The sequence below is a fragment of the Megachile rotundata genome, chromosome 5 (genome assembly GCF_050947335.1).
Source record: "Megachile rotundata isolate GNS110a chromosome 5, iyMegRotu1, whole genome shotgun sequence".
NCBI lineage: Eukaryota > Metazoa > Arthropoda > Insecta > Hymenoptera > Megachilidae > Megachile > Megachile rotundata.
In genome coordinates this window covers 3,357,858-3,371,218 of record NC_134987.1, presented here as the reverse complement: position 1 = coordinate 3,371,218, position 13,361 = coordinate 3,357,858, and the positions used below count along the sequence as shown (strand labels likewise).

At 34.6% G+C, this 13,361-nt stretch overlaps 1 protein-coding gene across 19 annotated transcripts in view; it reads right to left on the bottom strand.

The window, feature by feature from the left end:
- Positions 1-13,361, bottom strand: part of LOC100883744 (CUGBP Elav-like family member 1-A) — a 1,238,863-nt gene that overhangs the window by 484,508 nt on the left and 740,994 nt on the right. The window lies entirely within an intron of this gene.

The following is a 13,361-nucleotide window of genomic DNA, read 5'->3' as shown; positions in this document are numbered from 1 at the left end:
CATCCACTCAACAAATAAAAACTGTAAGGAAATTTTATTCTTATCCTCAGTATATAATAGAAAAAATACAATTGAAAAGGAAGTTGAAATACATCTGGCAGAAACAAAAAACTCCACTAAACAAAAAGAAATTAAATTTAATCACCAAAGAGGTAAAGTCATTAATTCAAAACCATTGCAATGAAGAGTTCCACACCTACATCTCTTCTCTTCTAACGAAGATACAGGATATGCGTTATGGAAAGCTACTAAAAGGCTAAAAAGACCAATCATTTCTTCTCCTCCTATAAGAAAAGCCGATGGCAGTTGAGCAAAAAATAACCTTGAAAAGGCCTCCACTTTTGCTGATCATCTACATGACACATTTAAACCGAACAGTACGATCGCTTCTGCAACCAACTTGGGTACAGCTTCATCCATTCTTACCAGGGATGACCACTCTCAAAGCCTTCCTAAAACCACACTTAATGAAGTTAAAAAACTAATTGCAGGAATTCGCATAAAGAAAACTCCTGAGTTTGATCTAATCAACGGGAAAATTATTAAAGAACTCCCACCAAAAGCGGTAAAATTGATTACCATTATCTTCAATGCTGTGCTACGAATTAGGTATTTTCTTACCATCTGGAAAAGGGCTCAAATTATCATGATACCTAAACCTAATAAGAATCTCCATCTACCTTCATCGTACAGACCGATTTCATTGCTTCCCATATTGTCAAAACTATTAGAAAAAATAATTTTAATTAGACTAAAAAAGATAATTACGGAAAAAAACTTAATCCCTCCGCATCAATTTGGATTTAGAAATAAATATGCCACGATTGAACAAATCCATAGACTTATAAACAAAATCACTCTCGCCCTTGAGCAAAAGAAATAGTGCACTGCACTTTTCCTAGATATAGAAAAAGCATTTGACACGGTGTGGCACATCAGCCTGTTATACAAAATTAAACAAAATTTCCCGACTCCGTACTACGAGATCATCAAGTCATACCTTGAAAATAGAACATTTTTCGTAAAAATTCAAGATTCTTGTTCCAACTTGTATCAAATTAGGGCCCCTACTTTACACGCTATACACTGTTGACGTACCTACTACAGATGAAACTGCAATATTTAGGTTTGCAGACGATACAGCTATCCTAGCCGTTCACGAAGACCCTAATATTGTATCTTACATGCTTCAGCAGCACCTTCTAAAACTTGAACAATGGTTAAGTGAATGGAGAATAAAAGTAAATGCTGACAAATGTAACCATATAACGTTTACCCTAAAGAAAAGCACTGTTCCGTCGGTAACACTACATAATGATAAAATAAAGCAAACTGAAATTGTAAAATACTTAGGTATACATCTGGATTCAAAATTAACGTGGAAACACCGTATAAGAAGCAAAATTGAACACATTTGCATAAAAAGAAGGAATATGTACTGGCTCACTAGTAGATACTCTAAATTAAGTGCAGAAAATAAACTTTTAATTTACAAAGCAATAATAAAACCTATCTGGACATACGGAATCGAACTATAGGGTACTATAGCCAAAACTCACATAAATAAACTAGAAGCCATGCAATCTATCATACTCAGAACAATAGTAAACGCACCATGGTATGTACGTAACGAAGACATACACAAAGATCTACAGGTAATATCCGTAAAAGAAGAAGTGTTAAGACTACCTGAGCGATACGAGTTAAGACTGGAGAGTCATCCCAGCGCACTGGCAAATGGCTTGTATGCCGAGGAACTGCCGAGAAGACTACAAAGGAAGTATCCTAAGGATTTACTGATACAACAAATTACAATATAATCTTGCTCAGATGCCTTCCTATGGGAAGTGCATCTACGTGCTTTAATCACTCAACTCAATCGAACAATTTACCTAATGTCTCTATGAGACAAATTGTAATGAATAGTGGGGTTAAAAAAAAAATTTCAATTACAGAGATGTACAATTAAGTTGTATAATTAAACAGAAATATAAATTCCAAATCGATTTTCGCAATATTAATTTATTTCCCAATGACGCTGGAAGATGTGGAAGGAAAAAAAGAAAATGTGAAGGATACTCGTTATGCAGTTGGACTTCGAAAGTCGAAAATGCTGCAAAGTCGCAAATGACCCTAAAAGAAATCTAGTTACGTTCAAAACTTCGTAATCATTCCCAAGAAACGATTCAATGACTCCCCTTCGGCATTCCAATTTTCACGTTTTCATCTTTGGTAACAACTTGCAAGTAGTATTTATGTACTAGTACATTTATGTAATAAACTTTAATGTCGGAGAAAGTTTCCATTCATCGTTTGTTCCGGTTAATTACTTCCGTAACTTCAAAAAATGGAATAAAGTAACTTCCTGTCTTTCAAAGGGAAATGTGAGCATTCCGCTTCGACAAAACATGTTATTATACAGGGTGCCCTAGTTTTCTTACCACCAAACTTTACTTATATATTCTACAAAAGTTAGAAACAGATGTTACATTAAGATAAGCTTTTAAACACTTTATTTAAAAAATTATAACAAACGTAGAGTATTAGTTTGACTTCTTTGTTTTTGATGACTGCTTGGACTTGTACATTTTAGAGAGTTCGAGAATTAGGCATTGTAAATCTACACACGTAACACAGGACTTATTGTTTAGCTACGGACAATTTATTGATTTACAAAAAAAACATCGTTTCAAAAACTAAATGGTTTTAGTGGGCCATAAATTTTGCCATCTGAACTCAATCAGGATGGGTCATGGGGTGCTCGACTTTAGGATTAAGTGTTTTGGGACTTTCCAGTCGCGTCACTTATGCTGTACCTGAGGGACCAGAGGCGTGGATTTTCTAACGAATCGCGGAAAAGATGACCGCCCTTTTGCTAAACAGGAACCCAATCAGAGAAGTCACCCCCATCGACAATTCTCCACCAAGTTAATAAAAGGACTGTTTTCCCAAAAATAGGGCAGAATCTTTCAGAATTTTTTGAGAATTTTGTTAATCACGTCACGAACTTGCAACACAGTATTGTACACAGGCGTACTCCTGTAACTCAGAATTTTTTACGAGCGAACTCTCGGACAAATAATAATTAATAATTCATTTTAGACTTACTTAGTTGTATTTTTCACTGTTTTTTAGTTTAAATTAAAGTATTTCTACACAATGCACTTTGGTAATTATTCAAAATTTCCTGGTGCACAAACAATGACATATACAGTGTGTTACAGCGTTGTAAATGAAATTTAATTAGCATGATGTATAAATAAAAATGACGCAAAAATGTTGTATAAATATAGGTTCTTAAATATTTTATTAAAAGATTATGAAGGATATATGAAATTATGGACGATTTTTTCCTTGGATACTATGGGAATAATTGTTAACTTTCATATATTTTTTAATAACTATATGTTGCATCGCCTTAGAGTGCGATGCAACTATTTTTCATATCGTAAAAGGCAATAGACCGAGGATTTCGAACTGACCGCACCGGCAGTAAGTTTATGAAGCCATTGACCATTTTTCGGTAGGCAAAATTACTTTCGCGTCGGCAACCCAAGTTTATTGTTTGGGACCAGCATGTTTAATTTCCAATTCCGTTATTTTCAACCATCGTAGTCAGGGTCAGAGTGCTTTTTCACCTTATTACCTGCTACTGGTTTTTCCCAAATCGCGGAATCCCTCGTGCGTCACCCCTTGATCGCGGCTACTTCAGGGGTGACCATTTCTTGTACGAGGGCGGTAACTTCTTAAAAATCACGACCAATGAACAAACACAGCCCCTTCCAAATCACCAATTCCGAGGTAACGTCGATAGTTACTTTTGCGGAAAAGAATAGAACTCAATAATATCACGAATAACACGCATCTAAATCACGAAGAGAACTCATTAATATCTCGAATAACACTTATCTAAATCACGAAGAGAACTCAATAACATATCGAATAGTAAACACTTAAAACACGAAACGAATCTACTAATATCTCGAACAACGTACTTATAACACGACAAGAATTAACACGTATCTCGAACATTCATAACACGAAACGAATCGACTTATAACACGAATCAACAACTTAACACGGACTATCAATTGTAATCAGGCTCAGAGCTTATTAAGTTGTGACTGGGTTAGAAGAGTGCTGGGTGCTCGAATCCGCGCTGTTCACGCAACACTTTTAATAATGCTTTTAAGAGCCTATGTTCATATAAACATTTTTTATTATTTTTATTTATAGAAAATTTTAGTAAAATTTTACAAACAAAACGAACATCCTGTACGTGATATCGAACAATAAAGTAATTCCATGTTATATCGTATTCTTTAAAATTTATTTGTAACCTTTTAAGGATGAATCTGAAACTCTGTGTTGATATAACATTCTTTATTTATTTTTGCGGATAGAATATATTAATTAAGTTTGGTGGTAAACAATTGAGACACCCTGTATAAAACGTCGAAGTATTGATAGAATCGAAAGGTGCACGATTACATATGGAAAAATAAATAAAAAGAGCAAAATAAAATTTTGCCATATGTAAGACGAGATAAATGAGTGTAACGCTAATTAAGTTCGATTTCAAAGAATACTATATATTTTCTATAAGCTGATTCCGTGGGCGAAGTAGTGTCCTCGAGAGAAGAATGTCCTCCAAAGGTCTCTAAACGAATGTCCTCTTCCCGTTCCGCGAGGTTTCCTAGTCCCCGCGAAACTTGAGGTCCCAGGGTTGTTTTATGGCCCGGACGTCACAGCGTTAGGCCTTTACCCCGTGGTGGTCGTCGTAGGACGGCCATGTGCCCGTCGTTCCTGCTTTATTAGGGTGGGTCACTGGGAATTTTCTAACACATATCTGATTTTGTTTGTGAGAAAACAGAGTTTGAAGATTTTTCAAATATTTGCGTAAAAATCTACGTACAATAAGAAAGATAAAAACTTCAACAAAATTATTATCGGTTAACCAGTAAATAGAGATGAATCAATAAATTTAATTATGAATACCAGCATGTTATTATAATAAGTATTATTTACCATATTATTAATTACGTGTGTACTTATCCCGTCGTAATAAGCTAATACAAACAATAATATTAATAATAACTTTTATTGATATTAGCGATTATATTTAGCAACTGTTGCCAAGTTCACTTTCTGTGTTGTAAACAAATATTTATACAAATATATAAAATATTTTTTAAATAGTTTATTACGACAAATGACTCATTTTTTAACATTTACATTTTTATTTCATAGTTATATTTATATTTCATATGTAAGATAATTTTTGTCCCAGAAGATAATTGCAATTGCATTACATAATAATACATTTTTTCTTAAATTAATAAAATCTTATAATTAAGAAAGTAAAAAACAAAAGTAAATAAAAAACATGTAATTTGTAATTCAAAGTATTTTAAACGAAATTTAAAATAATACTTTCAGAACCTTTTTTTATTTTTATTCGATACATTTTTCTGTGATCAACCTCTTTCACTATTTTATTGATACCGTTATTAATTTTCGAACATTTCTTTCATCATTTACATTATTTAGCTCTACTCTCGCGGAGGCATTCTTTTACATTCTCTTTATCGTAGTTTTTGCAGCTTAGTATATTATGCAAAGCTAGGATACTTTTATTAACATTATCCGCTTCGGCTCCTCGGGCTCATTATTATACGCTTCGTCGACTTCTCTGTTGATAATTTGCTCCATGCACCTTTTAGAGCTGCATTTTTACTGTTCTGTTTGCATCACTTTTTCTGAACAAATTTATTATTTTATTTCTTTCGTTTTTCGCGTATCGGTAAACTTGAAATAATACTCGAGTGACACATACATTTTCGTACATTATACAAGGTGTCTGATAATTAGTGGTATAACCGTGAAGTGGCTGACTCGACATAACAAGAAGACAAATGCATAAGAAATTTATCGTATACGTCTTCGTACTCGAGCAAAGTGAATGTGAAAATTATTCAAAACATTCTGAGGAGAATTTATTTACGACAACGAAAATGGCAGTTTCAACAATTATTTCGTTAATTAAACAATCGGACGATTTATTAATAAATGCAAACAGATACAAATTAATAATTGCAATGATTAATATTGTTGATATGTATTATTAGTTTGAATTTTTTATAATATTATTAACACCTAATGAAATGACCACGTAGATCTAAGTTTTTGCTTTGATTTTTATTGAGATGGTCAATTGTTTATTTTTATATATATTAGATTTTTTGGCGCCATTAGTACTATTTGTTATATTTTTGAAAAAGCGAAACGTTCCCAATTAAGGTGTTGAGGTAAGTGCCGAGAGGTTCAACTCACAAATAAACCTACCCAAGTGTCACTCTCCGATTTTTATGAAATTTGGATATGTTATAGTACATGGAAAATTAGGGGACACGTATTTTTTTTTATCTGCGGTAAAACATATTTAGGGTATGAAACAACCCCCCCAAGTGTGAGGGTAAAATGGAAAAATTGCGATATTTTCGAAATCAGTGAAGCAATTTTGATGATTTTTGATATGAAAGTATCTTTCGATAAAAGACAAAAATTGGCCTAGATATGTTGGAAGGGGAGTGAAAATTAGGGGGTGATGTACCCTAAAGCGACCAATTTCTTGCTGCAAAAAAATCAGTTTTGATCTGATCGAAATAAAATCTATTAAAACTTCAAGAGGAAAGTTAATTAGGGAACACGTGTAACGTCCCTGGGGGAAACCTTTTTTTTTCTACCACTATCATCACGGCAATCTTCTATCCACCGATTAGAATACCCAATTATCGACAGTAGTTGACAATTATCGACAATACATCAAGCATCTATTACCGATTATATTAGATTCGACAGTCGGATAGACAAATATTCATTTGCAAGTGTTAGAGAAAATGGGGAGGAAAAGAACAAAAAACTAAGAAAATAAAGAAAACTGAAACTTGACGTATTGTACATATATCTTAACAAAATTGAAGTAACTGAAATTTCTCTCTCTCACTCTCTCTTACTCTTCCTCTTTCTCTCTCTCACTCTTTCTGTCGTACTCATCGCTCATTCGATAGCCCATTCGTTCTTACCATTCGCGCGCTTTTACAAAACCTATAACACAAGTTACACACACAATTGCACAATCATAAGAAGTTGTTACTTGACAAGAGTAAATATTTTTTAAAATATTTTATTATGTAGAACAAAAATATTTAACTTATTCAAACTCCAATGTTTAAATATCCCACAAGGAAAGATACATGACTAAGACTACTTTTATAATTAGGGACACCAATAAAACAGAGAATTTGGACTTACCACTTTGTAAAAATGTCGCGAGTATAGCAGAAAGAAGCACAAATTACTTACCTGAAACAGAAATGTTATAAAATGGTTAATAAATACGAAAATGTATTTAAACTATATTTTAAATTTAATTTAGTAGACTAAACTAAACTTTATTATGTTAATTTGATAAACAGATTATTTCAGAAAAATTAATTTAAACATCTGAGCGAAGATGTGTAATACTTTGTTTAAAACATAGATACGTACTGTTTGAAAGCAAATGGTCAGAACAAATAAATAATTCGTTATAAAATCCATAAATGTACAAATATTTATTTGAATGATACTTATTACTGAAGAGGTGATTGATAAATGAAATGCTCACCATTTGAAAATAAACTGATGTTCTATTCAATGATCATATTTAACAGTTTCTTACATCAGTATCTTCCAAAATTAACTGCGTTATCTTGCTATTTCGCATCAAAGACTGACCATCTCTCAACTAAGATGCCAAGATATTCGCTGTAAACATTTACCTTTGGCAAGCTATTAATGCTCGGCTAATTTAGTGCTCCTCCTTCAGCGGGACATCAAAGTTCGATGCAAGAGATACTAAATACGTCATCGGCAAACTTTGAATCAAAATATACGGATCAAACGACTAACGTTTACCAGATTCCTTGAACGACGAAATACGACGTTGAAATGACGAAAAAGAATATAAGGACTCGACAGGGGGTAGTGTCTAGACAAGCAAAGATGGTGGTCAATTGTCTTGGCCGTTCGCTTTGATCAGAAATACCTCCTCCCTCGGGATTTCGAGGAGCTTCGTGATTTCCTCGGCAAAGGGAAGACATCGAAGAAGAATAAAAAAAGAGACAAAACAAAAAAGACTGGTCGGACTTGTTTGTACTTATGAACAACGACTGAATATCAATTAAAGAGGAGCAAGAAAACGGAGATAAGCGTGCAGATACGAACAATTCAACGAATTTTCTCATCGATACCGGACCCATTGAAAAACGAGAGATAATACAGTTTCTGCGGACTAGGCTCGTTATTAACGGACACAAATTGCTAGAACCATGAACGAGCATCGAATTGGCGAAAGCGAGTCCAACGGAAGATGGCGGATCCCTGGTCAGTGCTCGGTACTCGCTTGGATAAGCTAGACACATCAAAAGCATTGGGTTCTCCATTGAAATCTTTGATGGTCGTTGGCCGCAAATAGCATGTCCCTGCAGACGTTCATAATCAAAGATGTCACGGGAGCCGGCAGGGAACGCTAAAGGGCACAGAGCAGAGTAGAAACGGCAGAAAGGGAAGACGGTAAACTTAGGTGAGTGTGTATAGGAGACGGAGGGAAACTGACGGCAAGGGATGGGACCTACTTTAAAAAAGAGGAAGCGTCAGATAATCATTCAACTGTCAGGCAAGTGGGAGAGTGTGAACAAAAATGCCAGCGAAAACGCGATTGCGATTTGTTTTCCTTTCAAAGCGGACGCGTTGAAGAGAAAAGAAGCTAACAATAAGAAGGAAAAGAAAATTCTTGCTTCGCTTATGTTTAAAATTATGAATCAAATTTTCCGAATTGTCGACTTCTACATTTAATAGTCATCGAAAACAAACACTATTATCAAGGTACTATGAAAGTATTATGTGGTTTTCTATTCTCGCGACTATTTGACATTTTCTGCACTGTTATTTATAGAAGCACATTAATGCTAATAATAATCTCATGAATAAATTCTAATATTTAGTCTATTTATGCGAATAAAACGTATACCAGTAATGGTAAAGTTTAGAGGTAACTAATTTAAGAGGAGTAAATATATCGGAATTAATAACAATGGTCGCAGCTGGTACATTAACCCTATCTCCCGCAGTTGTGCAGCATCATAATAATTGCAAATGGTTTTCTGAGTACTACTCGAAATTCCTAGGTGTTCGCGAAAGTGTTAAGCGGTTAAAAAGTTCAAAGTTCATATTGCTACTCGCAACAACGAATCCACTTTTCCCCTCGAGACACTCTCGACCTGGTTGTTTCGCAGCTAAATCTTCTAGGCAGCGCAGTCTTAACCACCAATTCCGCACCCTTTCGCAATTAACACAATGCAGACGCAAGGGGTTCCACCACCCTACGGGCATCGATTTTATCACGGCATTGCGCCGCGTCGAGCGGAAAAAGGCTTCGCGCGCGGAGCTTTCCAATAGTTGGCATAGACTTCTCTGGCTAGGGAGGACGATAAAGCACGGAGGCGAGCGGAGACAAAGCAGTCGAAAACGTTATCGCCTCGAGAATACAGAGAAGGTTGGGGATAAGGGGTGAAAAAGGGGGTTGAAGATCGTGGCGGACCGTTGGACGTATGCTGGATTTCCCTATCGGGCCGTACGTTTCGAATCATCCCCTTGCTTTCCGAGGCTCGCAACCAGCCACGTTCGTACCAGTTCCCTTTTCCGGTCTGGCTCTTCTGCCCGGAGCTGGTCCCCTAAGGGAAGCTGCATCCATTAATGCACGGAGAGGACGTGACGCGGTGTGCGTAGAATTTGTATGAATGGGGGAGAACTTGCAGATTTCAATTGATGAATAGCCACCTGTACCAGGAACCGTATTGAATATTATAGAAGTGACTACTACCGACAGGAACCTTCGATTCTTTCGCGTCTCTATCTCGCTCGACGTTCGATTATGCTCTGACAAAGTCGAGATATCCTTTAGACAGTTCCGACGTTTTTTTTTTCGACGATGTCTGTACTCGGGAATGGAACGACCACCTTTGACGATCGTCCATTTTCTTTTTTTTTTTTGAACACGAGGAGGAAAAGCAATTTTTTTCTTTTTCTCGGGGGTTTGGATAGAAACAAAACTTTGGCAGTCTCCCAAGCGATAAAAGTAGCATCCTTACCAAAAGAAAGAAACTGTTACGCGAAACTACTTTTTCAAAGGAAGATGGCTATTGTGCAATCCTATTACACACTTGAACATACTAACAGATATTCGAATATTTTACTGTGAACTTTATACTTAGGTCGTTAAAGTGGATATAGAACTCGTGATGTACATAATAAAACCTGAACGTTGTATCGAAGTTCGGCAAATGTTTTACAAATAGGATGATCAATGATGAAAAATATAAAATCGCTCAGAATTTTTGATATCTTTTATACATTCGTACTAAAATTTAAACTTTTAAATAAAATTTAATTACAAATTTTATTGTAATTTTAACTGCTATCGCACATATCTGTTAAGTATGCATATATTATAAACAGAAAAATCAGTTTGCTTAAATAGAATAGTGAAATAGTGTAATACCAATATAAGTGTAAAATCGATATTTTGTATTGGTAATGTAATACCAATATAAAAACAACAGTAATTTTTTTTTAGCACACTAATAATGATTATTCAAATTATTAAGGCATTTACAATAAATATGATTCTTCATAAAATCAGCAAATACTTGAAAAAAAATAGACGCTTTAAATTCTCCTTATCTTTTTATTAAATAATGGTTTACTGATGATATACATACGCTTAAAAGTATTGCAATTAAAAAAACTATGAAAATAATTGAGTAGGAAACTTTCAATAAATTTGTTACAAACAAGTAATAATTAACCATTTAATTGCAAAGTGGAATTGAAATAATAAAAATAAACTGTATAAAGTATAATACAAATATGTCAAAAAGCAAAATCGTTAATCGTAGCAAAAGACAGCGTAAAAATACTAATTCCATTGTTATTACAAACTAAGAATTTAAATTTTTTAATATATTTTTAATAAAGAGATCGAATAAAGATATTTTAGTGGAACAAATTGCGATCATTCTTGATGCTACAATTTTATTTTCACATAAACATAGGAAATGTATTTTCCACATAGCCATCTTAGGAATTTGAGGACTTACTATAATATACGGACATAAACGCAGCGAGACTAATCAGTGAAATTACACGAATTACTTTCTCCTTATTCAGGGATCTTGCATTTCCCGTTCAATACGATATCTTCTAGCGCTATTAATTCGTTAACGACGGTATAGCAGGTATACACAAGAGTATAAACTGCATGCGTACGAGACTCGTAATAATTACAGGCATTAAGCTCTCAAACACTTCGACATCGGACCCGTCTATTCTGTTGTAAGCGAATTACACGCATCAAGCATACTCCTATTTCAGTTACAAATAAATGGAGGCTTCCTAAAGAGAGTATCAAACTCCTGCGAAGAACTGGTCGGAAAGTGAACCACTTTATTCCCTGTTCAAAGTGGTCTGTTTATACACCATCTACTTAGAACTGGCTGCACAAGGGTTAATAATTCTCCATAACCGCAAATACCAAGCTACAATCAAACTGAAATACGACCTGTTCCATGTGTCTTTATAATTTCGACTGGATGTTCCTATTCTATTATAGCAAGAGAGATCCACGTCAGCAATAGCTCAGGCATGCTCCATTTACTTCCCCTTTCATCTATCTAAAGACGTGCTTAATATAATGTTCATTAAGGTACGTATTTACTGGCAAATAGTTCATGAATACTGTTCACAAACAATGTTCACTAACTTTTCATAACCACCAAACGAGCTTTCCAGGAAGAGTCTCTGAATATAGATACATGTAAACATAGATAGTCCATACAAGTTTAATTCAAAATCGGTATTGTTCATTATAATAATTTTTTCTATGGAAGAGATTAATGTTTTAATATGTGGAAGTTATTAGGTCTGCATAAAATATATAACAATTCAAATGCTACTGCCAAGGGGTTTAGTATGAACATTTTTTATATATTGTAGACAGAGAATGAATATAATTGAAATACGTAAGGAATGAAATTCAAACGTAGGAATAACATGCAAACAGATAATTGCTAGAAAAAACAAGTTCTGACTCAGAAAATAAATTTTATTTTGAACTTATCAGTGTCAGATAAAATATTCAAAGTTGAAAGTGAAATTTTGGGGCCGATACTTCCGTAGAAATTGAATTTTAGGAACTAATGGTTTGTTTCAGACAAATCGAGGTTCAACTCAAATTTATAAAATTTGTTTCACCTGTTGCAGAAAATTTTCTGATTTTTGTTCAAACTGATAATTATTAAATACAATGATTATTTTTAACGGTACACTTGCATAGGGGCCATGCAAATTGCATTGTAACAATTTAATATGCATTAGTGAGGGAAACACGATCGCTTTAATTCCTTTTTACACATCAAGCTTAACACTAGGTTTACGGAACACTTTAAAATGACGTATCTTAAATTTCTTATATTAAATTACCAAAATTTCTAAGATGCTTATGTCAAAATGTACATTAACTTTTGACGAGGTGAAGAATTATATTTCAACCTTCAAATATTTATGACTATATTTTATTTTTAATAGTAACCACAAATTGGACGTCCGTAAATCTAGTGCTAATCATTTGTATGTTTCCAAAACCATAAATAAAATGTTTAAATTTTGTAAGACTCTGGTGTTCAAAGAATTGAAAGAATTAGAACTATGTTAGTATATACATAGTACGTAAAAGAACTAAAACAGTATTATTTTAGTGGAAGAACATATAAAGATCAAAGGAATTGAGAGTTCAGAAAATGAAACTAAAATTTATATTTCAACTAGGTTTCTTTCTGGAACATCTAGTGATCGTAGAATCGAGAAGGAAAAGACGAAAGGATCACATTGGCTGATGTCCAATCTCATAGGCGCTCGAAACAGGCCAAATCATTAACGTCGATTGCAGACAGACAGGAAGACTCGGCATCGACGGTTGGCTCCGAGAATGTCATGGAAGGGAGAGAACATTCTAATTCCGGATTAAAGTTTCTAGCTGGCAATCTTGCGATGGCTTCGACGTCTGAGGAGGTCGGCAAGTGTCGGGTAGGTAGAACGGGACAACGTCGTTATCGAAGGTGCTTTCAAATTAAGCGTCCCTTCTTAGCCTGCCCTCGCGGCATTACGGCCACAACGACACGTAATTGTCCGCAGTCGAGCGTCTCGAACATTAAACTGATTGACGTTGCTATCGTAATATTCGAGCGCGCCGCACCGTGTGC